This window comes from Drosophila erecta, unplaced genomic scaffold (assembly GCF_003286155.1).
Source record: "Drosophila erecta strain 14021-0224.00,06,07 unplaced genomic scaffold, DereRS2 tig00000219-arrow-pilon, whole genome shotgun sequence".
NCBI lineage: Eukaryota > Metazoa > Arthropoda > Insecta > Diptera > Drosophilidae > Drosophila > Drosophila erecta.
The window spans coordinates 1,930,410-1,955,898 of NW_020825213.1; the positions used below are offsets into that span (position 1 = coordinate 1,930,410).

At 38.7% G+C, this 25,489-nt stretch overlaps 1 protein-coding gene across 1 annotated transcript in view; it reads left to right on the forward strand.

Moving 5' to 3' along the window:
* The window catches only part of LOC26525957 (protein CEPU-1), a 185,348-nt gene that overhangs the window by 104,315 nt on the left and 55,544 nt on the right, over positions 1–25,489 (forward strand). The window lies entirely within an intron of this gene.

The window sequence follows — 25,489 nt, forward strand, 5'->3', positions numbered from 1 at the left end:
CTACGTCGATGAAGGAATTATTATCATCAATGATAGACCAGCACTCGTGCGTGTGGATAATGGAACAACCATCCACGTTAAAGGTACGCACCTAATAACATTCATTGTGAGTGCCATGGTCAATGAGACCGTCTTCACAAACCACGACATGGTCCAGAAGAGGGCACCGGGAGTAGCTAACTCTCCTGACCTTAATATGTCGATGAAACACGAGATCCTGAGCCTCCCATACCTTCACCGCTTGAGTGAAAAGAATTTGGAGCAAATCAGGAAATTCGAACAAGACGTCGACGGATACCGACTAAGTCAGATAGCGCTAATTGCAGGAGCAATTTTCTGCGCTCTCATCTGCATCGGCCTAACCTGCCAACGAGCCATTAGGGTCAAGAAATCCACAGCCCAACTTAAGGAAGTACTCGCCAAAATAGGGTCAGCCGAGGACGGCCTCAATCTTGAGGGGAGAGTAGTTAACTAAGTTAACCGGACCGATCGTCCGCTGACCAGCACCGGTCAAATTGCTGACCAAGCATTTGGCCGGAAGCTCGAGCATAGCCGGCAAAGCTCTGCACTTTGGCAGAGGCCGCTATGAAGCTTTTTCCTTTGTTAGCTTTAAGCAGTTCGTTTTTGACACTCTTAAAATAAAGAGCCATCGCTCAAGAACCAACAACTCCGGCATTCTGTCGTTAATTTTATATTTGATCGTAGCAATCTGAGTCCCTAGGCCAGTTGCATTACGGAAGGCAGTCACCTTCCCAACGTAATCGTCGTAAATCTCCAAGTCGATTTATCACCCCCTTCCCTACACGAGGGACACCATCAGCCAACCGGCAAATCATTGGAGACCGCAGCGAGGGATCCTCCGGCGGCCACCAGGATCTTAATAATTTACATATGTATATTGAATTATTGAAGAGTACGTGAGAAAAGTCAAACTCAAATTGTATGGTTAACATATGATTAAAGGATTTGTAAGGTAGCTTGTCTTTGACGTATTATCGATTTCGGCCTAAAAGTAAGCACGGTAATTGGCCATTAATAAAGCCCTTGCCATGTTAGGTATCCACAAAATGGTGGGTTTGGGAGTCAGAAGACCCGAAGCTGCAGTTCACTGGACTTCCAAACAGTGCAAAATTTGTTTGTGAAAGTTCGGGTTTAAATATCGTTATTTCTAAGCAAAAACAAATTCCGTCATACCACGTCGCTACGTGAATATTTATTTCTACCATTAGTGCCAACCCCTAGAGGGTAATTGTTGTGCTTGTGCTGCTGGCCCAAGGAAAATTGTTTAAGGCCGTAAAATTACAGGTTACACCTAGAAATTATATTTGAAGACTGAAAGTCCAGGCCAGGATAGTCAATTCCACATTTTACATAAGTTTTAATTTAACATATCCTACATCGCTCCCGACAGGCAGACTGTTTGTAAGGCAGAGCAAAAAAGCAGGAGAATAGATTTAAAGCTGCAATGATAAGTGTCCGATGGGAATAAATTCCTCCATCGTATGTTTTAGGAGTTCAGTTTAAGTTAAAATTTAAGAGGAAGAAATAATGCTATAGGGCAATTCCCTTTCTTTTCCTTTCATCAAACGTTCTCCTTTCCTCTTCCCGCTTTAACGCGAGTGCCCGCCAATTCGTGGAGTGAGTGCAGAATTATAAAATAGAGGAATAGAGGAGTAGAGAGATGCCAATAAAAAAATCACTATAAAAGTTAAGGCGGTTTAAGCTGTTCTTCTCTTCCACAGGCAAACTACATGAAGTACATACATCATGGGATGCAACAGAGTGAGTTACATAAGTGAGTTTACATAAATATAAGAAAAACGTCTGACTGATATAATATCTAATAAATAAAAGTTACTGCTGAGCTTTCTATGCTCGTTTTTTAATAATTTAGATTAGTCTGTTAAGTTTTAAAACTTAGTGTGATCAGTCCTATTTAACCCCATAAATTTGTGTAAATTTCTCTCTAAGGAGCCATGCGTTTCCGGAGGTTCTATGTTGTGTAAAGTGTAGTATACTTGTAGGGTTCGCCATTTATGTTAAATGCTCATTAGTGGTCAAGGTATTACCAAAAGGAAACGTTTTTATAAGAGTACATGTATATTTTACTACACTAAAGGAAGATAAATAAAAGGTCTGAAAGGAAAAAGGGCACATATTGATAATATAATGATTTTGAACAATCCGAGTTTCTCTCTTTATAAAGAGTGCACATCGATTTCGATTTTCAAAATGTTAACCGAGTCGTCTCTTTCTCTCTAACATTCACCAGCCACTTACTTGTAAAATCTCGAAAAAGCGCCTAACGAGAGAGAGAATTTAGGAGCGAGATTTAACACTAGAATTCTTTTCAACACTAGATATATATATGTATACATCCTGTATGTCGGAGCGCGTCCCCTGGAATTTTGGGAATCGTTTCCATGATTTCACAATCTGATGAAATTGTATCATTGTGGTGAAATTCTGAGAAGCACTGCAGCAGAGGCGCAGACGACCTCTGCAGCTGAGTGAGGTCCGATCTGGTTGTCATAAATAGTTTGTTAGAGGGATGACAATATAGTGAACGCCAGTGTTGTGTGATTGGTAAAAAGGAGAAAATCAGCTCAGTGAAGTTTGACTGGTGGAATAGATCGGAACTTGCTGTGCTGCTGCACCAAAATTATAAAACTTACAAATAAAATGGATAAGACTCCTTTATTGCCGACATCAGAAGTGGGATCGCCTTCGCCACATGAGCCCAGCGCTGATCAGTATATGGCTGCGTTGGAAACACAAAACCGTAACCTCATGGAAATAATAAAAACCATGCACGCCATGAGAGCACCGGCATCAGATGAAAAGTCTTTGCACGTCACACTGCCAAAATTCTGCGCTGACAGCGCTGGAGCGGATCCATCTGCATGGTGCACCACGGTGGACTTAATCTTTGCAGATAATGCGCTGGTAGGCAGTGCGCTGGTAAAAACGTTGAGCAAAGCGCCAGAAGGCAGTGCGTCGCAATGGCTGTCGTAGATACATATGCTTCGCTGGAATCACATGGCCGCAGTTTAAGGAACTGTTCATACAGCGATTCGTAGGGATTGAGACGACGGCTGCCATTCTCATGAACGTTTTGAATGGACGTCCAAAACCTGGAGAGAGCTTTGCCCAGTATGGAAGTCGCATTGTCACCTTGTTGCTGTCTAAGTGGAAGGCCAAGGATTTGGAGGAGATTGCGGTATCGGTAGCGTTGGCTCACATGGCACAAAACGATAATAATTTGTGGCTACGCGTAATGAGCTTCAACAACAGCTGCAAGCTTACGCCTTCAAGAAACGTAACAACGAAGATGATTCTGCCCCAGAAAAGAAGAAGTCTAGAATGCAGTCGCAGACTAAGTGCCATTTTTGTGCGAAAGTTGCCCACAAATACGCCGAATCCCGCGCTCGAAAGGAAGGTACATCAAACATAAAAGGAAGAAGCCACAGCGGAAGCAACACACCTGGGTCAAAAGATCGTTCGAACATAAAATGCTTTAAATGTGACGAAATGGGACATATAGCTTCTGTATGTCCCAAAGGCAACAACAAATACATAGAAAAGCGAGTTGACGTATGCAAATTAGATGAGCCAAGGGGATTATTCTTCCAATCGGGTGAGCCCTTTCCATTCATTTTCGATTCGGGAGCCGAATGTTCTTTGGTAAAAGAAAAATTAAGCAACAAATTAGCTGGCAAGAGAAGTAATAATCTAGTTATTTTAAGAGGAATTGGTGATAATATAGTTAAAAGCCACTTGCAAATACTATCAACAGTCCAAATGTCTCAATTTAATTTAGAAATTTTGTTTCATGTTGTAATGGATAACTGTTTAAAGCACGACATAATGATTGGTCAAGACATATTAAAGCTTGGTTTCGGTGTATTGATTGAATCTCATAAATTTTGTATTTACAAATACAACATCATTAATGCAGTTCAAAATAATGCACCTGAGAACACTTTGGAAATACTTTTTGACACCAATACAGAATTAAGTAATAATGATAAATGTAAATGTACCAAATAAGCGTGTAACCACAGGTGCATTGGAAATTCGTTTAATTGATAAGAATAAAACTGTTCAAAGGCGCCCATATCGACTCAGCACAGATGAGAAACTGTTGGTTAGAGAAAAGATAGAACAAATGCTTGAATCTTATGTAATTCGTCCCAGCAGTTCTCCATTTGCAAGTCCAATGTTATTAGTTAAAAAGAAGGACGGCAGTGACAGGTTGTGTATCGATTTTCGTGAGCTAAACTTAAATACGATTTCTGATAAGTTTCCATTGCCACTGATTTCGGATCAAATAGATCGTTTGCGGGGTGGTAAATATTTTTCCATTTTAGACATGGCCAGCGGATTTTATCAAATACCGATTCATCCAGATTCTATAGAACGTCAGTACGAGTTTCTGGCCATGCCATTTGGGCTAAAAAATGCGTCGTCTATTTTTCAACGTGCCATTGTTCAAGCTTTGGGGGACTTAGCCTATTCCTATGCAGTTGTTTACATAGACGATGTTCTAGTAGTTGCGAATACAAAGGAGGAAGCATATGAGAGGTTGAATACAGTGTTTAAAGCGTTGTCAGAGGCAGGGTTCTCGTTCAATATAAAAAAATGTAATTTTCTTTGTACAGGAATAGAATACCTAGGATTCTACATCAAAGATGGAGAAATTAAACCAAATCCTCGTAAGATAGAAGCCCTTTCTGTTTTATCAGTTTATAGGTCTGGCATCGTACTTCAGGCAATTCGTTCCACGATTCTCAGAGAAGATGAAGCCACTGTATGAGTTAACCTCTAAGCTGAATGCTTTTGTTTGGAAGGAGGAACACGTGAAAATACGGCTGGATATTATCAAAGTGCTTACATGTGACCCTGCCACTGACCATACTCGACCCTGAGCTTCCAATTGAATTGCATACTGATGCCAAGGCAGATGGCTATGGCGCTATGCTCATGCATAAAATAGAAGGGAAACACAGAGTAGTCGAATACTATAGCAAATGCACGTCAATATCAGAAGAAATATCACTCGTATGAATTAGAGACGCTAGCTGTCTATAATGAGTAAGACATTTTAGACATTATTTGCACGGTAGAAAATTTGTTGTGTATACTGATTGCAATTCATTGAAAGCTAGTCGTACAAAGGCCGAGTTGACACCAAGAGTACACCGCTGGTGGGCGTACTTACAGGCATTTGTTTTTACTGTAGAATATCGCAAGGGCAGCCAAATGGGTCACGTGGATTTTTTATCGCGAAATCCGATTCCCAAAGTTTCAAATGCCATAAGCAAAGTAGATGAAGTTCGTGTTGATCTGGCGACAATAACAGATAATTGCCTATTGGCCGAACAGCAACGAGATAAGGGCATAAACAGAATCTTGGCTCAATTGAATAATGAAGATTTGGAAGCAAATATCGATAAAACATATGAGGTTCGAACTAGATTGCTATATCGCAAAATACAGCGTAATGGCAAGACTCGTTGCCTACCAGTAATCCCTAAAGCGTTTAGGTGGTCCGTTAATAATCACGTACACGAAGCTGTAATGCATTTGGGGTGGCACTTTAGACAAAGTCTACGAGATATATTGGGTTGAGTACATGACCAAATATGTAAGAAAATTTGTGGAAAATTGCATGACATGCAAATTGTCCAAGCCTTCATCAGGCAAAATGCGAATTGAAATGCACCCAATTCCCAAGATTGACATACCGTGGCATACCGTACACGTAGATATAAGTGGGAAGCTTAGTGGAAAGAACGATCTAAAGGAATATCAGATAGATGCGTTCACTAAGTTTGTTCACTTGTATCATACTCTAAATCTTGACTCGGAAAATTGTATTAAACCTATAAAGTCAAGTATGTCTTTCTTTGAAGTTCCCAGTCGTATTATAGCGGATCAAGGCAGAAGTTTTGCCAGCAATAAGTTCCGTGAGTTTTGTTCAACAAACAGGATTGAGTTGCACATAATAGCTACAGGTGCCAGTAGAGCAAATGGGCAGGTTGAAAAGGTGATGAGCACTCTTAAGACTATGCTTACTGCTGTGAAAACGAGTCAGCGATCATAGCGAGATGCGTTGGCAGAAATCCCACTAGCCATGAATTGCACCACAAATCGAGTCACTAAGGCAAGTGCTTTGGAACTGCTGATAGGAATAGAAGCTAGGCCTTTTGGGTTGTTGCCAGTCGATGTGGAAGAAGAACCGATGAGGGCACAAGCCAAAAAAAACATGCAAAAGAATGCACAGTACGATAAACAAAGGTTTGATAAAAACACAGCAAAAGTAGTTCGGTATAAGGTAGGCGATCATGTGTTACTGAAAAGCGAGGAGCGGCATCAAACGAAGCTTGACCCCAAATTTAAGGGCCCATTTCAGGTAATTAATTTACTAGATGGTGATCGATACGAGTTGAAGTCGTTAGTTAATAAGCGAACATATAAATATTCGCATGAATTGCTAAGAGCGCTACCAGACAGACGATTGACAGCAGAATGTAATGGTGACTCCCAAGAGGGAGAAGAGTTGAAAGATGTCACTAGTGATTGTGCATCTGTGTCCCAAGAGGGAAAAGATTTGATAAACGGCACGAATGAAATGCCGTGTGTTCAAAAAGAGTAATGACCGCACTATAACAGCTATCTCGCAGGGACGAGAAGTGTTATGGCGGGGGTCAAGAGATTGGTTGTCAGAGAAGACACGCCAATGTTGATATGCGAAATTAAAGTTATGGAAAATATGAATAGTTTGAAGTTTTGATGCGTAGATTGTAGATGTCTTTATAATTAAGTTTGTAAAAGAAAAATCAATCATGAGATGAATTGTCAATTAATGTTTGTGTAAGCGGCTCTATAAGTTAATAAATGTAAGAGAGAAATACATTGAAGTTTGTTAAATAAATTGGAATTAAGTTGATGAAATTGTGTGATTTGGACTTGAATGGTGGATAAGACACACGAGGACGTGTGATAAGTCAGGAAGGCCGTGTCGGAGCGCGTCTACTGGAATTTTGGGAATCGTTTCCATGATTTCACAATCTGTTGAAATTGTAGCATTGTGGTGAAATTCTGAGAAGCACTGCAGCGAGGCGCAGACGACCTCTGCAGCTGAGTGAGGTCCGATCTGGTTGTCATAAATAGAGTGTTAGAGGGATGACAATATAGTGAACGCCAGTGTTGTGTGATTGGTAAAACGGAGAAAATCAGCTCAGTGAAGTTTGACTGGTGGAATAGATCGGAACTTGCTGTGCTGCTGCACCAAAATTATATAACTATTGCCGATATATATTTAATTATTGAGAAGCAGAAAAAAGCAAAACAACACATGATTTAATTTATTTATTAGAATATAGAATATCATTGATTTATAATAGTATAATATTTAAACAGACATTGATTTTGGGATTATTATGAGGCAAGAGCAATAATATTTTACAGGGTGTATTAATTTATTCGATTTAATTTATAATTTATAACATTTAATTTGTTAACAAAATAACGCTTCAGAAGCTTTGAATATTGTTAGCGTATTCCAATGTTTTGTTAATGTCTGTGATTCCATGTATTTGTCTGGCCTTGTGCTGTCCACAGAGTTTTCTTATATTACTCCAAATTGTATACATCTTCATCATGAAATCTTTCAGAACTAAATTGGGATCCGTTTTCGGATACGACGGCTTAATTTCTTGGCCAAAACCGCAACATAACACTGGAGTTTCGCTGAGAAGACTCTTCATGACTTCGAATGCTTTCGGTGCATCAGGAGTCAAACAGAATTTACGTTTGTATATTCATTACTCGTAGAGTAATATGGTAAAGGTAGGGTAAAGGGTAAAAGGGCAACAGTATCCAACTTAATGAATATATTATTAATCAGGATCAATAGGCGGGTCGATCTGGCAATGTCCGACTGTACGTCTGTCTGTGCGTGCGTCCGTCTGTTCGTCCGTCCGTATGAACGTAGATGTCGCGGAAACTATAGCAGCTAGAAAGTTTAGACATGCGAACTCTAGCGACGCCAACGTTGCGCAAGTGTGATTCAGAACGTTGCCACGCCTATTAAACCGCCTACAAACTGCACAAAGCTGCCCAAAACTGCAAAAAAAAAAGCCTACACTTTTGAAAACGTATTTAATATATTATTTACAACCGTTACTCGCATAATAGATTCGTTGAAAAGCATGTAACAGGCAGAAGGAAGCGGTTCGGACCATAACAATTATATATATTCTTGATCAGGATGAAAAGCCGGGTCGAACTTGTCATGTCCGTGTGTATGAACACTTCGATCTCAGGAACTACAAAAGCTGAATGTTTGAGATTAGGCATGTAGCTTCCAGAACTATAGACGAAGCGCAAGTTTGTTTCTAAGCTTTTTGCCACGCCCAATGCCCACAAGCTGCGCAAACCTGTCACGTCTACACTTTTAAAAAATATTTAAGTCGTTTTTCATGTTATCATTTTTTTTCCAATTTTTACCGATATTCCAGAATATGCTGAAATTTCTCGTTCGCACTTCCACTAGCTGAGTAACGGACTTCTAATAGTCGGATAACTCGACTATAGCAGCCTCTCTTTTTATACCCTTTACTTGTAGAGTAAAAGAATATACTAGATTCGTTGAAAAGTGTGTACAGGCAGAAGGGGAAGCGTTTCCGACCATATAAAGTATATAATATATATTTTTGATCAGAGTCCGCAGCCGAGTCGAACTGGCTATATCCGTCTGTCCGTATTAACACTTAGATCTCAGGAACCATGAAAATAATCTCAAAATATTGAGATTAGGCTTGCAGCTTTCAATCGCTGCCACGCTCACTCCAACGCCCAAAAACCGCTCAAAACGGTCACACCCACACTTTTAAAAAGTGTTTTCACATTATTTATTTTTTTATTACTATTGTGATTTTCTATCGATATGCAAAAAAAACTTTCTGCCACGCCCAGAAACCGCTCAAAAGTGCCACGTCCGCACTTTTGAAAATGTTTCAAAAATTGTTTTCATTTTTTTTGTTAGTTTTGTAAATTCTTATCGATTTGCCAATATTTTTGCCACGTACACTATAACACCCACAAACTACCTAAAACTGTTCGTCCCACCACATTTATGATTTGTGTGATTGCCCGACCAAGGAGAAAACAGGGATGCAGTTTAAGCTAGCTTTATTCTTAGACCACTCGATAAAGGACTCCTATATTCCTTGCCGTCTGCTGCGTGGCGTCGCTCCACCGTCGTCCAGCTCGAATGAGATCTAGGATGTAATGGTGGTGTGACGCAGGGTGTGGCGTCCGTTTGTTCCAAGCTCTTTCCAGAACCACCGTCGCACGGTCGCACACGTCTGTTAGGACCGCTCATTTCACAGGACACCAACCACTAATTCCACAATCCCTTCTGACCACGTCACGCGTTGCTCCGCTCCGTCACTTGCAGTGTTCGCCCTTGTATGTCCGCATTTGACACTCACGGCCTGCCCTCTCTCTCCAGCTGATTTCTTACTGAGTCCTGCGCGTTCTCACTGACCGGTATATTATCGATGGGGGTGCCTTTGTCCCTGACGGGTTTGCTATTCACTTTCTGACTGTCCCGAGCTGCGCTTGCGCCGCCCTTTTATAAGCCGGGGTGATCCCGTCATTTCCCCCTTTTGCGCACGGCCCGCTTGGGTACAAGGTCTAACCCATGTCCCGTAAGTTCACGGTGCGTCCTCTTTGTGCTCCACCAAAGTCCACATCGTTACCGTTGCCCTTGGTCGGCTTAAGTCCAAGGTACAGCGCGATACCGTTAGTTCATGGTCTCTCCGCTTTGCCGGGGTCCAAGGTCCATCACTTCCCGTTTGACCTGGCTGCCCTTGACTCCTCCTGCATTCCAGCCTTTTTCGCTGTTGCTAGGCAGCTCTCCTGCACGTCGATTTTTGTGGAGTTTTAGAACAAAAAGTTTTCTCAAAAGATCTAGCAACGTGGGTTAAAGCAAATAATAATAAATATCCTATTCTAGGACAGAACACTGGTACGCTTAGAGGAAAATTAACCCGTGAGATGATGAAAGCGTAATCCAGAAGTGAGTCAGTGAGCTAGAATTAGGTAAACAGATACCTTACTGAGAATTCTTAGGTACACGCACTAAGAACCCGGATGCTAAAGAAAATCTCTAGCCCCAGGATAAAGGAGCCCAAATTCAGTCAGATTGAAAGAGTGAGAAAAATAAAAAAAAGTGATTTAGCTAAGATCAGTCGGAAGAAGTGGAAATGGAAGTATCCAAACGGAAAGCGGGCAACACGTGTATTGCGTGTGCAGAATTGCATTGTGATGCAGAATGGCATCGAAAAAGTCCAAGAAACTAAACCCGCTACAGTCATTAACAACGTTAAGGTAGTAGACCATAAGAAAGAAATTGAGAAGGACCTATTACTCGAAGCGTAAAAGCTGATCTCTCTCGCCCTCCCTCTATCTTGTGCTCTCGCGCTTGCAACTTTGGCCTAGCGATCTCTTCGCTCTGCATTTAAGTCGCTCACATCAATCGCTTTCGTAACTTCTGCATATGCGCATCGATGCAGAATATCGTTTGAACAAACAAATAAACCATAATAATTCGAAATCGCTACACACTAACTCATCTTTCATTTCTCGGAAAGGTAATAAAAAAGCTTATAAGCTCATCAGCACCCAACTACGTTAATTTCCAATACGGTAATACCCCCCATTGGATAACAATAAAAAAATAAAAATTAAAAATTAAAAAAAAATATTTTAATTGCCTGTATTCACGACCTTTCGTTCGCACTCCATGTCACGTGTCGCAATGTTGGGCCCAAGCATACGTTGGCGTGTACGTGGTTTCTCTAGGTCGCTTAAAGGTTGAACATATTGAATCAATTAAGAGTAGAAGAGTTTATTTTAAGGACGACTTCCATCTTTTAAAAAGATATAAAGATTTCAAAGCCATCTTAAATTTCGCATCCATTTTTCAGGTCGATTTTTTTGGGGGAAAAACTTGAAAACGCAAATATTCCGAAAAGAACAACATCTCGTGCTTTCACCCAAAGTCTATTTTCTTAATTCAAAATTTTTCAATTTTTCCAGAAATTTGTTTGTCACTTCCGCCAGAGAGGTTGTAAACAGACAAACCTTTTCATGTTGTTTGCGTATTCGAGGCCGTCAAGAACGAAATTGTCTCTGACCTATCAACGAACAAGTGTTTAGCCGCTTTAAAACGCATGATAGCACTACGTGGGCCAGTTTCGCCCCCAATTTTGTCGGTGGAGCTAATGAATTACTTAATTTTAGGATTATGTTGGTTGTTTCATAGAAGAAATAACATTTCAATTACACCAAGGGCTTCACACTTCGGCGGCCTCTGGGAAGCCGCAATTAAACGTGCAAAGAGCCTTCAGGTCCGAAGTCATATTCAAAAAACTGACCACTGCCGTGATCAAAATAGAAGTACTCAATTCTCAATACTCAATTGTTACAACTCTCGTTCGAATACATCAACAAGATTTGATCCAGGAGAAAGCGGACATCCGTTTCACCAAATGTAACAGTGTTATCAATGTTTATAGACAATATCAATATAATACAATCAATATTAACTGCGCCTTGTGGCGATATTTAATCATGTAAGGTCCCACAAATATGAAATTATTCTTGTTATTTGTAAATTTTTTAAACTAACATTCCACTTCTTGCATACCATCGAATCCATGCGCTCTTTGTGTGGGTCGCTTTCTTCGTAAATTTAGCAATTCTTTATGAATCAACACATCTGAGTCTGGAGACAATAAGATCAAAGAAAACAAAAATAGTTTCAACACAAATAATACATTTCAAACAAAACAGAATTCTATAGTCGACTTCCCTGACTAACAGATGCCGGTTACTCAGCAAATGCAAACGAGAAACATTATCTGAAAAACGTCTTCTGACTTCAATTGCAAACGGTCGTGTTTTTTCGAGCACCGAATTTATTTTAATAAGTTATTTATTTTATTTAAGTTATCCTATTTTGTCCACATAACTATATTATTCTATAAATTTAATTGAACTCTGCTAATGATCGTATGGTATAAAATCGGTCACCATCTGAGGTGGTTCCAAAAAGTATTTACCAGGCATTTGTGACATGTGGGCGTACATCAATGCTTGCGAGATATGCTAAGCAACCAAGCCGCCGAATCAGGTTCTTAGACCACCTTTAGGAAAAGCGGCAATAACACAACAAAGTATTTTTACCACGTCTTGAGATTGATCTTCATCGTTGGAAACGACGTAGGTTGCTAATAAAACATTTACTCTGCTTTCGCGGGCCTTGGAGAAGTACTAGTGTTCATTGTAAAAAGAACAGTCTAGATCTACCGACTATGTAATATTAATTTTTATAATTAATTTGATGAAACGTGTTGAAATAGTTTTGAATATGAATAATTATACATTTTAAAATATTTGCATTCCAAAAACTAAGTAGAGTATAACTTAGGGTTTCATTTCAACCTAGTCTAGTGTGTTCAGAAAAATCTATTTCATACAAGGTGTGTTTGTTTCTGGAATATCGGTAGAAAATCGGGAAAAAATATTAAAATTAAAATAAAAACTTTAAAATTTATTAAGAGTGTGGGCGTGAGAGTTTTATTGCGATTTGTGAGCGTTAGAGTGGGCGTGACAAAATTTTTTTTGGCAAATCTACAGAATTTTACAAGATATATACAAAATTGAAAAAATATCACATTTTTCGAAATTGTGGGCGTGACAGTTATGGTTGGTTTTTGGGCATAAAACTGGGCGTGGCAAAAAGTTTCTTTTGCAAAATTTACAATTTACAAAATTTATATATAAAAAATGAAAAATATCACATTTTCCAAAAGTGTGGCCGTAACAGTTTTATGCGGTTTGTGAGCGTGGCATCATTTCGAAACAAACTTAAGCTGCATCCTTAATCTCAACATTCTACCTTTTGTAGTTCCTGAGATAGAGGCGTTCATACGGACAGACGGACAGACAGGTGGACATGGCCAGATCGACTTGGCAATTGATCATATATCCTGATCTAGAATATATGTACTTTATTTGGTAGGAACCTTTCCTTCTGTCCGTTACATACTTTTCAACGAATCTAGTATACCCTTTTAATCTACGATTAATGGGTATAAAAATTCAGTATTAGAACATTTACATTTTGCCCGTGTTGTTAAGGTAAAATTATCGTCGGTCGATCTCATGAACCAGTATAATGCTACATCCTATGTAATTCGAATCAATTTGAATTATGCTTTGCTTTGCAAAATAAGTTTAATCTTCGAAGTGTACTCTATCCACGAAAGTCCGTCAAAAAAATTAAATTTTTTTAAATTAGATTATATGTACAGAAATACAATAATATCAATTTTAAAATTACGATAGAAAACCTAAAGTCAATTATATATAATTGACTGAATATACGAGTATATTCTTTTATTTTTTCGAGCAAGCTTAGGATTAATAATCTTATTTATCCTTCGATTCGAGGGACATCAAGCAATGAGTTAAATTTTAATATTAATGAGATACTTTTGATTTGATATTTCTTGAATTGTGTTTATCTCTAGCGATAATATTATCCCCGTTGAAAAGTATGTAACAGGTAAAAGGAAGCGTTTCCTTGTATATATATTTTTTACCAGGACCAATCAGTTATCAGTTAAAATGGGCGTGGTAAAAGGTTTTTTTTTAGGAAATCAATAGAAATATACAAGACTAATAAAAAAATGAAATAAAATCAAAACATTTTTCAAAACAGAGTGTGAGGTAGTTTTGGTCGGTTTGTGGTCGTTAGAGTTGGCGTGTCAAATCGATCGATTTTTAGCGAGTCGATAGAAATTTAAACATAGAAATTTTAAATATCGAAACAGTTTCCAAAAGAATTTGCGTGGCAGTTTTGGTCCGATTGTGGGCGTACGAGTAGGTGTGGCAACATGAGTAAACAAGCTTGCATTGCCTCTATGTCTCTGGAATCTGCACTCTTAATCTTTATAGCTTTTATAGTTTATAGTTTTATAGACGGACGGGTGTGTGTTAGTCTGGTGTGTCCTAGACGTAGTCTTGTGTTTTGATTGCTTCTAATGTGGAGATTGTCGGAGCAGATACAGCTTTTCCGTCTTCTTGTTCACGCTATTTTTATTGCTTCCAAGATCGCGAAGGCTATCGCTGAGGACAGCTTGCTTCAGTATCTCTCCTTCTGTAGTTATTGCAAAGTCTACAATTTCCTTGTTTCGAGAACCATCTGTTTATAGTAGTGTTGTAAAATTGTTTATTATAGGTTTCCTTGTTTGTGTTTGCCTTTTTTAGTTTGCATAATTGGGTGGTCGAAAGACCAGGTTGGGTTGGCTGATTTGTGTTTATAAGGTATAGAGATGGATAGGTTTAGTTTGTTGCAAACTAAGATGCATTGGTTGATGGTTGTCTTTCAATATTTCATATTTTTGTTTTAAGACAATATTTAGATTTAAGATACTTTGTTCTCGGTTCTTTGGTTCAAGGTATATGTTGTATGTCAATGTAGAGCAAAATGCTCCTAGCGATATTCGCCGAGCTGAGCTAATTAGGGATTTAATAGGGTGCAGTATAGATTTGGTTAATGTGCTGTATATGGGTAACGCGAAGTACACTCTAGATATGCACAGCCTTTTTATTATTTGCACCAGTGTACGAGGTGTGTTCGAAAAGTATCGCGAATTTTGAATTTTCTCGGGTTACGCATAATCGAATTTCGATTTGTTTGCTGCGTTATGTTGGTACTTACGTCTGTCACTGATGCCGACAAGCTCGGCCATTTTGAATGTTCACTTAATTGTTGACAGCTGCTTTGCTTGCACGTGTTTTGGATCGTCTTAGATTTATACCTATTCAAAAAAAAGGATTAAAGAACCTGTATAAAATTTTGTGTGAAAATTAAATTAGGTGCGCGGATGCATTCCGAATTTCGACTGTGGCATACGGAGAAGCTACCTTGGACCGAAGCAACGTTTATCGGTGGTACAGAGCGCCGAGAAGATGTGAACGACGAAGAGCGTGCGGACGCCAAGTTCGGTCGAATGTGAATGTTTTGCTGACAGTTTTCTTCGATTGCAGGGAGGTGATGCATCATGAGTTCTTGCCATAGGGTAGAACGGTCAATAAGGTCAATTACCTGCAAGTTATGCGCGAAGCAATCCATCAGAAACGCCCGAATTTGAGGAAGAACAAATATTGGTTTTTGTACCACGATAACGCCCCTGCTCACACATCGTTGCTTGTGCGCGACTTTTTTGCCAAAAGCAACACACTAATGATGCCTCAGCCACCATAATCGTCCAGATCTGGCCCCCTGTGAAGTGCTTCGAAGAATAGAAAAACCGTTAGGTCAAGTGTATAATATCCCATGGAGGTTACTTTATAATCATGAATAAAAAATAATTTTTGAAAAAAAAAAAAACACAAAATTCGAGATATTTTTTGAACACACCTTGTATGTGGGTGGCTATTGTATCTTTTGCTGGATAAGCAAGCGATTTGTTTAGCGATTTATGTTGTTTTTTTTTAAATGTTTAAAATTTTATTTTGGGTCAAAGGATAATCCTAAGAGAGTTCACTGTCTTAATATTTGTTGGTGGTGTTGAAACTTCGCATGTTTTCCGGCAAATGTGTATATGTCTGCACTGTCGATAACTGAATGCTGACACCAATCACTTATTTCATTAAAATTTCAAAAAAAATTATTCAAGTAAGCAAATATATTTTTGTCTATCAGTAAGTCGACGATTATGTTGTAGTCGTCTGCATAAGCTGTGTGCTTGACTTCCTTATGTTTCTCTCTCTATAAGAAAGAGAATAACTGAGAGAGGAGATCCTTAACAGTTTTTTCCTTCTTGAACCGAGCTGTCTACTATTAAGTAGTTTATTTTTTGTAACAAACCACTATAGATTATTTTTTCGAAGGATAATTGGTCGGTAGGATTCAATTGTTGTTTTGTCAGCTCCTTGCTTATGGATTGGGATTACTGTTTTTATAAAATTGGGGGAAATGTGATTTTAGACTGTTGTTCACCTTTTTTGTCGTAACCTTTTTTGTTGGATGTATTTAACGAGAGGATTTTTGATTTCCTTTTTATTGCCGGGTTTCGATTGTCGTTATCAAAATTGTTGTTGTCTTGCGAATCAGGGCAGGATGACATGGCTTCAACGGCGGCTAACCTCATTTCTTCCCGTAGCCTTCGCAAGTTACTCAGGCTTTCATAAGGACCAGATGCGTTATTTAAAACTTTGCGTTGGTTGGTTTCAGTAGTGGCGTTCGTTCTTGCGGATGGTTGGTTGCTATAAAGGGGGAGAGGTCGATTTAACAGTCGATAAATATAGTGAGTCATCATGACGAGCCATCATCCACGTTCTGCAATTTCTTTACTGCCCGGACTTCCTTGTGCGACTGGAAAACTGTTCGTGCTACGAGCTGTGCTATGTTCGGCATTAGGTAGACGTTTTTCGTTACAGTTTATGTAGTTGGGCTTATTTGTGCATGTTTCTCCTTCTGCAATGTTGAACATGAATTGCTAGGCTGCAGCTTGCGCAATTTGATGTATTCTTGATAAACTTTGTGGTTGGTCAATTCGAAAGCAAGTGGTGCAGCGCATTGGAAAGGGAATATATATATAATAATTCTGAAATGGTTTTTCGTTTAAAAGTGAATTTTATCAGGCAGGTTTTAGTTATCATGCCTAGATTAAATTTGCAGATTTTTTCAACTTCTACTTCTTGTGATCAGAGGTTTTCTAAAATATATTTTTGTCGATACCTCTAAGATCGTTTGAATAAATAACCACATTCACACAATTAAGGTGTTCTGTGATATTAATTGGTATGTTGAAATTGGGAAGGTTTGAAGGCACGCAGACAAGGTTTTTTAATTTGCTTGAGATATGTTTTTATGTTTGGATGAGGTGTTTTCCGTCTTTTGATTTTTTGCGGGTGTTAACCTCTTCTTGGACTGTAAGGTCGATTGTCTTTTTGATTATGAAAGGAGAGATGTTTGCCAGCGATTCGTCATCTGTGCGACTTGAACAATAGTAGAAAAACATCGACCGGAGGTTCATTTAAATGTAAGGGATCTTAAGAGCTGCCGAATTTGACTGTCGCGCTTAACAGAATGCAGATAAGCACTCTGTATATTTCGTTTGTTTTGGTTTCGAATTTGGATTTGAATGCGGCGGTACGTAAACGTCTCACGAAAATACATGACCGATGAACGGTGATCAGGAATATATATACCTTATATGGTCGGAAACTCTTCCCTTTACATGCTACATACTGTTTAACGAATTTTGTATACCCTTTTATTCTACGTGTAACGGGTATAAAATTTTCCTGATATATTAATTTCATACTTTTGCACCAAACCTCCAATAAAAGAGCCTAAGTCCTGGAGCTCTAAAGGACTTAAATCGTTTTGGCAGAACGTTTGATGCAGTTAACTTGGATTAAGGTATATATGTTCCGTAACAATAAAACAAGAGATCCTAGAACATTTTTCACGATTCGTTTACTTAATCGCACCGTGTATGGATTACTGGTATTGTTTATTATAGGTTTCCTTGTTTGTGTTTGCCTTTTTTAGTTTGCATAATTGGGTGGTCGAAAGACCAGGTTGGGTTGGCTGATTTGTGTTTATAAGGTATAGAGATGGATAGGTTTAGTTTGTTGCAAACTAAGATGCATTGGTTGATGGTTGTCTTTCAATATTTCATATTTTTGTTTTAAGACAATATTTAGATTTAAGATACTTTGTTCTCGGTTCTTTGGTTCAAGGTATATGTTGTATGTCAATGTAGAGCAAAATGCTCCTAGCGATATTCGCCGAGCTGAGCTAATTAGGGATTTAATAGGGTGCAGTATAGATTTGGTTAATGTGCTGTATATGGGTAAAGCGAAGTACACTCTAGATATGCACAGACTTTTTATTATTTGCACCAGTGTACGAGGTGTGTTCGAAAAGTATCGCGAATTTTGAATTTTCTCGGGTTACGCATAATCGAATTTCGATTTGTTTGCTGCGTTATGTTGGTACTTACGTCTGTCACTGATGCCGACAAGCTCGGCCATTTTGAATGTTCACTTAATTGTTGACAGCTGCTTTGCTTGCACGTGTTTTGGATCGTCTTAGATTTATACCTATTCAAAAAAAAGGATTAAAGAACCTGTATAAAATTTTGTGTGAAAATTAAATTAGGTGCGCGGATGCATTCCGAATTTCGACTGTGGCATACGGAGAAGCTACCTTGGACCGAATCAACGTTTATCGGTGGTACAGAGCGCCGAGAAGATGTGAACGACGAAGAGCGTGCGGACGCCAAGTTCGGTCGAATGTGAATGTTTTGCTGACAGTTTTCTTCGATTGCAGGGAGGTGATGCATCATGAGTTCTTGCCATAGGGTAGAACGGTCAATAAGGTCAATTACCTGCAAGTTATGCGCGAAGCAATCCATCAGAAACGCCCGAATTTGTAAAAGAACAAATATTGGTTTTTGTACCACGATAACGCCCCTGCTCACACATCGTTGCTTGTGCGCGACTTTTTTGCCAAAAGCAACACACTAATGATGCCTCAGCCACCATAATCGTCCAGATCTGGCCCCCTGTGAAGTGCTTCGAAGAATAGAAAAACCGTTAGGTCAAGTGTATAATATCCCATGGAGGTTACTTTCTAATCATCATGATCATGAATAAAAAATAATTTTTGAAAAAAAAAAAAACACAAAATTCGAGATATTTTTTGAACACACCTTGTATGTGGGTGGCTATTGTATCTTTTGCTGGATAAGCAAGCGATTTGTTTAGCGATTTATGTTGTTTTTTTTTAAATGTTTAAAATTTTATTTTGGGTCAAAGGATAATCCTAAGAGAGTTCACTGTCTTAATATTTGTTGGTGGTGTTGAAACTTCGCATGTTTTCCGGCAAATGTGTATATGTCTGCACTGTCGATAACTGAATGCTGACACCAATCACTTATTTCATTAAAATTTCAAAAAAAATTATTCAAGTAAGCAAATATATTTTTGTCTATCAGTAAGTCGACGATTATGTTGTAGTCGTCTGCATAAGCTGTGTGCTTGACTTCCTTATGTTTCTCTCTCTATAAGAAAGAGAATAACTGAGAGAGGAGATCCTTAACAGTTTTTTCCTTCTTGAACCGAGCTGTCTACTATTAAGTAGCTTATTTTTTGTAACAAACCACTATAGATTATTTTTTCGAAGGATAATTGGTCGGTAGGATTCAATTGTTGTTTTGTCAGCTCCTTGCTTATGGATTGGGATTACTGTTTTTATAAAATTGGGGGAAATGTGATTTTAGACTGTTGTTCACCTTTTTTGTCGTAACCTTTTTTGTTGGATGTATTTAACGAGAGGATTTTTGATTTCCTTTTTATTGCCGGGTTTCGATTGTCGTTATCAAAATTGTTGTTGTCTTGCGAATCAGGGCAGGATGACATGGCTTCAACGGCGGCTAACCTCATTTCTTCCCGTAGCCTTCGCAAGTTACTCAGGCTTTCATAAGGACCAGATGCGTTATTTAAAACTTTGCGTTGGTTGGTTTCAGTAGTGGCGTTCGTTCTTGCGGATGGTTGGTTGCTATAAAGGGGGAGAGGTCGATTTAACAGTCGATAAATATAGTGAGTCATCATGACGAGCCATCATCCACGTTCTGCAATTTCTTTACTGCCCGGACTTCCTTGTGCGACTGGAAAACTGTTCGTGCTACGAGCTGTGCTATGTTCGGCATTAGGTAGACGTTTTTCGTTACAGTTTATGTAGTTGGGCTTATTTGTGCATGTTTCTCCTTCTGCAATGTTGAACATGAATTGCTAGGATGCAGCTTGCGCAATTTGATGTATTCTTGATAAACTTTGTGGTTGGTCAATTCGAAAGCAAGTGGTGCAGCGCATTGGAAAGGGAATATATATATAATAATTCTGAAATGGTTTTTTTTTTAAAAGTGAATTTTATCAGGCAGGTTTTAGTTATCATGCCTAGATTAAATTTGCAGATTTTTTCAACTTCTACTTCTTGTGATCAGAGGTTTTCTAAAATATATTTTGGCGATACCTCTAAGATCGTTTGAATAAATAACCACATTCACACAATTAAGGTGTTCTGTGATATTAATTGGTATGTTGAAATTGGGAAGGTTTGAAGGCACGCAGACAAGGTTTTTTAATTTGCTTGAGATATGTTTTTATGTTTGGATGAGGTGTTTTCCGTCTTTTGATTTTTTGCGGGTGTTAACCTCTTCTTGGACTGTAAGGTCGATTGTCTTTTTGATTATGAAAGGAGAGATATTTGCCAGCGATTCGTCATCTGTGCGACTTGAACAATAGTAGAAAAACATCGACCGGAGGTTCATTTAAATGTAAGGGATCTTAAGAGCTGCCGAATTTGACTGTCGCGCTTAACAGAATGCAGATAAGCACTCTGTATATTTCGTTTGTTTTGGTTTCGAATTTGGATTTGAATGCGGCGGTACGTAAACGTCTCACGAAAATACATGACCGATGAACGGTGATCAGGAATATATATACCTTATATGGTCGGAAACTCTTCCCTTTACATGCTACATACTGTTTAACGAATTTTGTATACCCTTTTATTCTACGTGTAACGGGTATAAAATTTTCCTGATATATTAATTTCATACTTTTGTACCAAACCTCCAATAAAAGAGCCTAAGTCCTGGAGCTCTAAAGGACTTAAATCGTTTTGGCAGAACGTTTGATGCAGTTAACTTGGATTAAGGTATATATGTTCCGTAACAATAAAACAAGAGATCCTAGAACATTTTTCACGATTCGTTTACTTAATCGCACCGTGTATGGATTACTGGTATTGTTTATTATAGGTTTCCTTGTTTGTGTTTGCCTTTTTTAGTTTGCATAATTGGGTGGTCGAAAGACCAGGTTGGGTTGGCTGATTTGTGTTTATAAGGTATAGAGATGGATAGGTTTAGTTTGTTGCAAACTAAGATGCATTGGTTGATGGTTGTCTTTCAATATTTCATATTTTTGTTTTAAGACAATATTTAGATTTAAGATACTTTGTTCTCGGTTCTTTGGTTCAAGGTATATGTTGTATGTCAATGTAGAGCAAAATGCTCCTAGCGATATTCGCCGAGCTGAGCTAATTAGGGATTTAATAGGGTGCAGTATAGATTTGGTTAATGTGCTGTATATGGGTAAAGCGAAGTACACTCTAGATATGCACAGACTTTTTATTATTTGCACCAGTGTACGAGGTGTGTTCGAAAAGTATCGCGAATTTTGAATTTTCTCGGGTTACGCATAATCGAATTTCGATTTGTTTGCTGCGTTATGTTGGTACTTACGTCTGTCACTGATGCCGACAAGCTCGGCCATTTTGAATGTTCACTTAATTGTTGACAGCTGCTTTGCTTGCACGTGTTTTGGATCGTCTTAGATTTATACCTATTCAAAAAAAAGGATTAAAGAACCTGTATAAAATTTTGTGTGAAAATTAAATTAGGTGCGCGGATGCATTCCGAATTTCGACTGTGGCATACGGAGAAGCTACCTTGGACCGAAGCAACGTTTATCGGTGGTACAGAGCGCCGAGAAGATGTGAACGACGAAGAGCGTGCGGACGCCAAGTTCGGTCGAATGTGAATGTTTTGCTGACAGTTTTCTTCGATTGCAGGGAGGTGATGCATCATGAGTTCTTGCCATAGGGTAGAACGGTCAATAAGGTCAATTACCTGCAAGTTATGCGCGAAGCAATCCATCAGAAACGCCCGAATTTGTAAAAGAACAAATATTGGTTTTTGTACCACGATAACGCCCCTGCTCACACATCGTTGCTTGTGCGCGACTTTTTTGCCAAAAGCAACACACTAATGATGCCTCAGCCACCATAATCGTCCAGATCTGGCCCCCTGTGAAGTGCTTCGAAGAATAGAAAAACCGTTAGGTCAAGTGTATAATATCCCATGGAGGTTACTTTATAATCATGAATAAAAAATAATTTTTGAAAAAAAAAAAAAACACAAAATTCGAGATATTTTTTGAACACACCTTGTATGTGGGTGGCTATTGTATCTTTTGCTGGATAAGCAAGCGATTTGTTTAGCGATTTATGTTGTTTTTTTTTAAATGTTTAAAATTTTATTTTGGGTCAAAGGATAATCCTAAGAGAGTTCACTGTCTTAATATTTGTTGGTGGTGTTGAAACTTCGCATGTTTTCCGGCAAATGTGTATATGTCTGCACTGTCGATAACTGAATGCTGACACCAATCACTTATTTCATTAAAATTTCAAAAAAAATTATTCAAGTAAGCAAATATATTTTTGTCTATCAGTAAGTCGACGATTATGTTGTAGTCGTCTGCATAAGCTGTGTGCTTGACTTCCTTATGTTTCTCTCTCTATAAGAAAGAGAATAACTGAGAGAGGAGATCCTTAACAGTTTTTTCCTTCTTGAACCGAGCTGTCTACTATTAAGTAGCTTATTTTTTGTAACAAACCACTATAGATTATTTTTTCGAAGGATAATTGGTCGGTAGGATTCAATTGTTGTTTTGTCAGCTCCTTGCTTATGGATTGGGATTACTGTTTTTATAAAATTGGGGGAAATGTGATTTTAGACTGTTGTTCACCTTTTTTGTCGTAACCTTTTTTGTTGGATGTATTTAACGAGAGGATTTTTGATTTCCTTTTTATTGCCGGGTTTCGATTGTCGTTATCAAAATTGTTGTTGTCTTGCGAATCAGGGCAGGATGACATGGCTTCAACGGCGGCTAACCTCATTTCTTCCCGTAGCCTTCGCAAGTTACTCAGGCTTTCATAAGGACCAGATGCGTTATTTAAAACTTTGCGTTGGTTGGTTTCAGTAGTGGCGTTCGTTCTTGCGGATGGTTGGTTGCTATAAAGGGGGAGAGGTCGATTTAACAGTCGATAAATATAGTGAGTCATCATGACGAGCCATCATCCACGTTCTGCAATTTCTTTACTGCCCGGACTTCCTTGTGCGACTGGAAAACTGTTCGTGCTACGAGCTGTGCTATGTTCGGCATTAGGTAGACGTTTTTCGTTACAGTTTATGTAGTTGGGCTTATTTGTGCATGTTTCTCCTTCTGCAATGTTGAACATGAATTGCTAGGCTGCAGCTTGCGCAATTTGATGTATTCTTGATAAACTTTGTGGTTGGTCAATTCGAAAGCAAGTGGTGCAGCGCATTGGAAAGGGAATATATATATAATAATTCTGAAATGGTTTTTTGTTTAAAAGTGAATTTTATCAGGCAGGTTTTAGTTATCATGCCTAGATTAAATTTGCAGATTTTTTCAACTTCTACTTCTTGTGATCAGAGGTTTTCTAAAATATATTTTTGTCGATACCTCTAAGATCGTTTGAATAAGTAACCACATTCACACAATTAAGGTGTTCTGTGATATTAATTGGTATGTTGAAATTGGGAAGGTTTGAAGGCACGCAGACAAGGTTTTTTAATTTGCTTGAGATATGTTTTTATGTTTGGATGAGGTGTTTTCCGTCTTTTGATTTTTTGCGGGTGTTAACCTCTTCTTGGACTGTAAGGTCGATTGTCTTTTTGATTATGAAAGGAGAGATGTTTGCCAGCGATTCGTCATCTGTGCGACTTGAACAATAGTAGAAAAACATCGACCGGAGGTTCATTTAAATGTAAGGGATCTTAAGAGCTGCCGAATTTGACTGTCGCGCTTAACAGAATGCAGATAAGCACTCTGTATATTTCGTTTGTTTTGGTTTCGAATTTGGATTTGAATGCGGCGGTACGTAAACGTCTCACGAAAATACATGACCGATGAACGGTGATCAGGAATATATATACCTTATATGGTCGGAAACTCTTCCCTTTACATGCTACATACTGTTTAACGAATTTTGTATACCCTTTTATTCTACGTGTAACGGGTATAAAATTTTCCTGATATATTAATTTCATACTTTTGTACCAAACCTCCAATAAAAGAGCCTAAGTCCTGGAGCTCTAAAGGACTTAAATCGTTTTGGCAGAACGTTTGATGCAGTTAACTTGGATTAAGGTATATATGTTCCGTAACAATAAAACAAGAGATCCTAGAACATTTTTCACGATTCGTTTACTTAATCGCACCGTGTATGGATTACTGGGCTCCTCTGGCATCATTAATTTATTTTCGAGGTGATTCAGGTTCTAAAGTCATGAAGAACACATTAACAAGTCGATAAACGTTATTGATATCACGGCAAATGGAAGACTACAATGGATAGTATGCAATATAAAAGTAGAAGTAGAATACGGCGGCTTTCGAAAATCCTTTAACATTTACGTCGTATCTTCACTTAAACAAGAACTACATTATGGAAGCTCTATGATTTTCTTTGTATAAGGAAGTTCTAAGATCTCCTTTGTATATGGAAGCTCTATCATCTTCCTTGCATATTCAGCAACTTGGGCGAGGTTGATCAACACATTGTTTCTGAAATAGAAGTAGCTAATCCAGACAATGTCTCTTACTGTTTCCTAAGACTAATTCCTAATGATCTGTTTTCGACCATATGTTATGGTGATTTTTTGCCGAATAATATGGCAGTTCGAAGGTAAGACCAAAAATAAGAAATAGGGACCGTGGGAATCGAACTTTCCTAACGTGGCCAGCCCACTGCCTCCTCTTCTTCTTTAGAAAACATCTAACATCTAGTCTTATTGTCTCCTATCAAAATGCAAGAGCCTTGCGTAGCAGGCTAACTAAATTTTATTCTGAGAGCCTTTCCTTTGCATCCCATGTTTACAGAGAATTGTTTACAGAGAGTTGGTTAAAGCCAGAGAAACTCTGAAGTATTCTTAAGTATGCACACAATATATAGACACGATCGTCCCTCCAAGCGGGGAGGTGGAGTCTTAATTGCGGTAGGATTAGGCGCGGTAACATTAGTAAACAAACTTGCTTTGTATATCTCTTTGGATTTTTTTTTTTCATGTTTTTCTAGCGTTTATCCGGACGGCCTGAAAGACGAAGCGACGGACGGACATCGACTTGGGTAGTGATCCTGATTAAGGGTCCGAAACGCTGCCTTCTACCAGTTACATAGTTTTTAAGAAATCTTGTATACCCTTTTATGCTTCGAGTAATAGGTCCTTCTCAATTTCTTTCTTATGGTCTACTACCTTAACGTTGTTAATGACTGTAGCGGGTTTAGTTTCTTGGACTTTTTCGATGCCATTCTGCATCACAATGCAATTCTCCACACGCAATACACGTGTTGCCCGCTTTCCGTTTGGATACTTCCATTTCCACTTCTTCCGACTGTAACGGTGTGGACTTTGGTCGAGCACAAAGAGGACGCACCGTGAACTAACGGGACATGGGTTAGACCTTGTACCCAAGCGGGCCGTGCGCAAAAGGGGGAAATGACGGGATCACCCCGGCT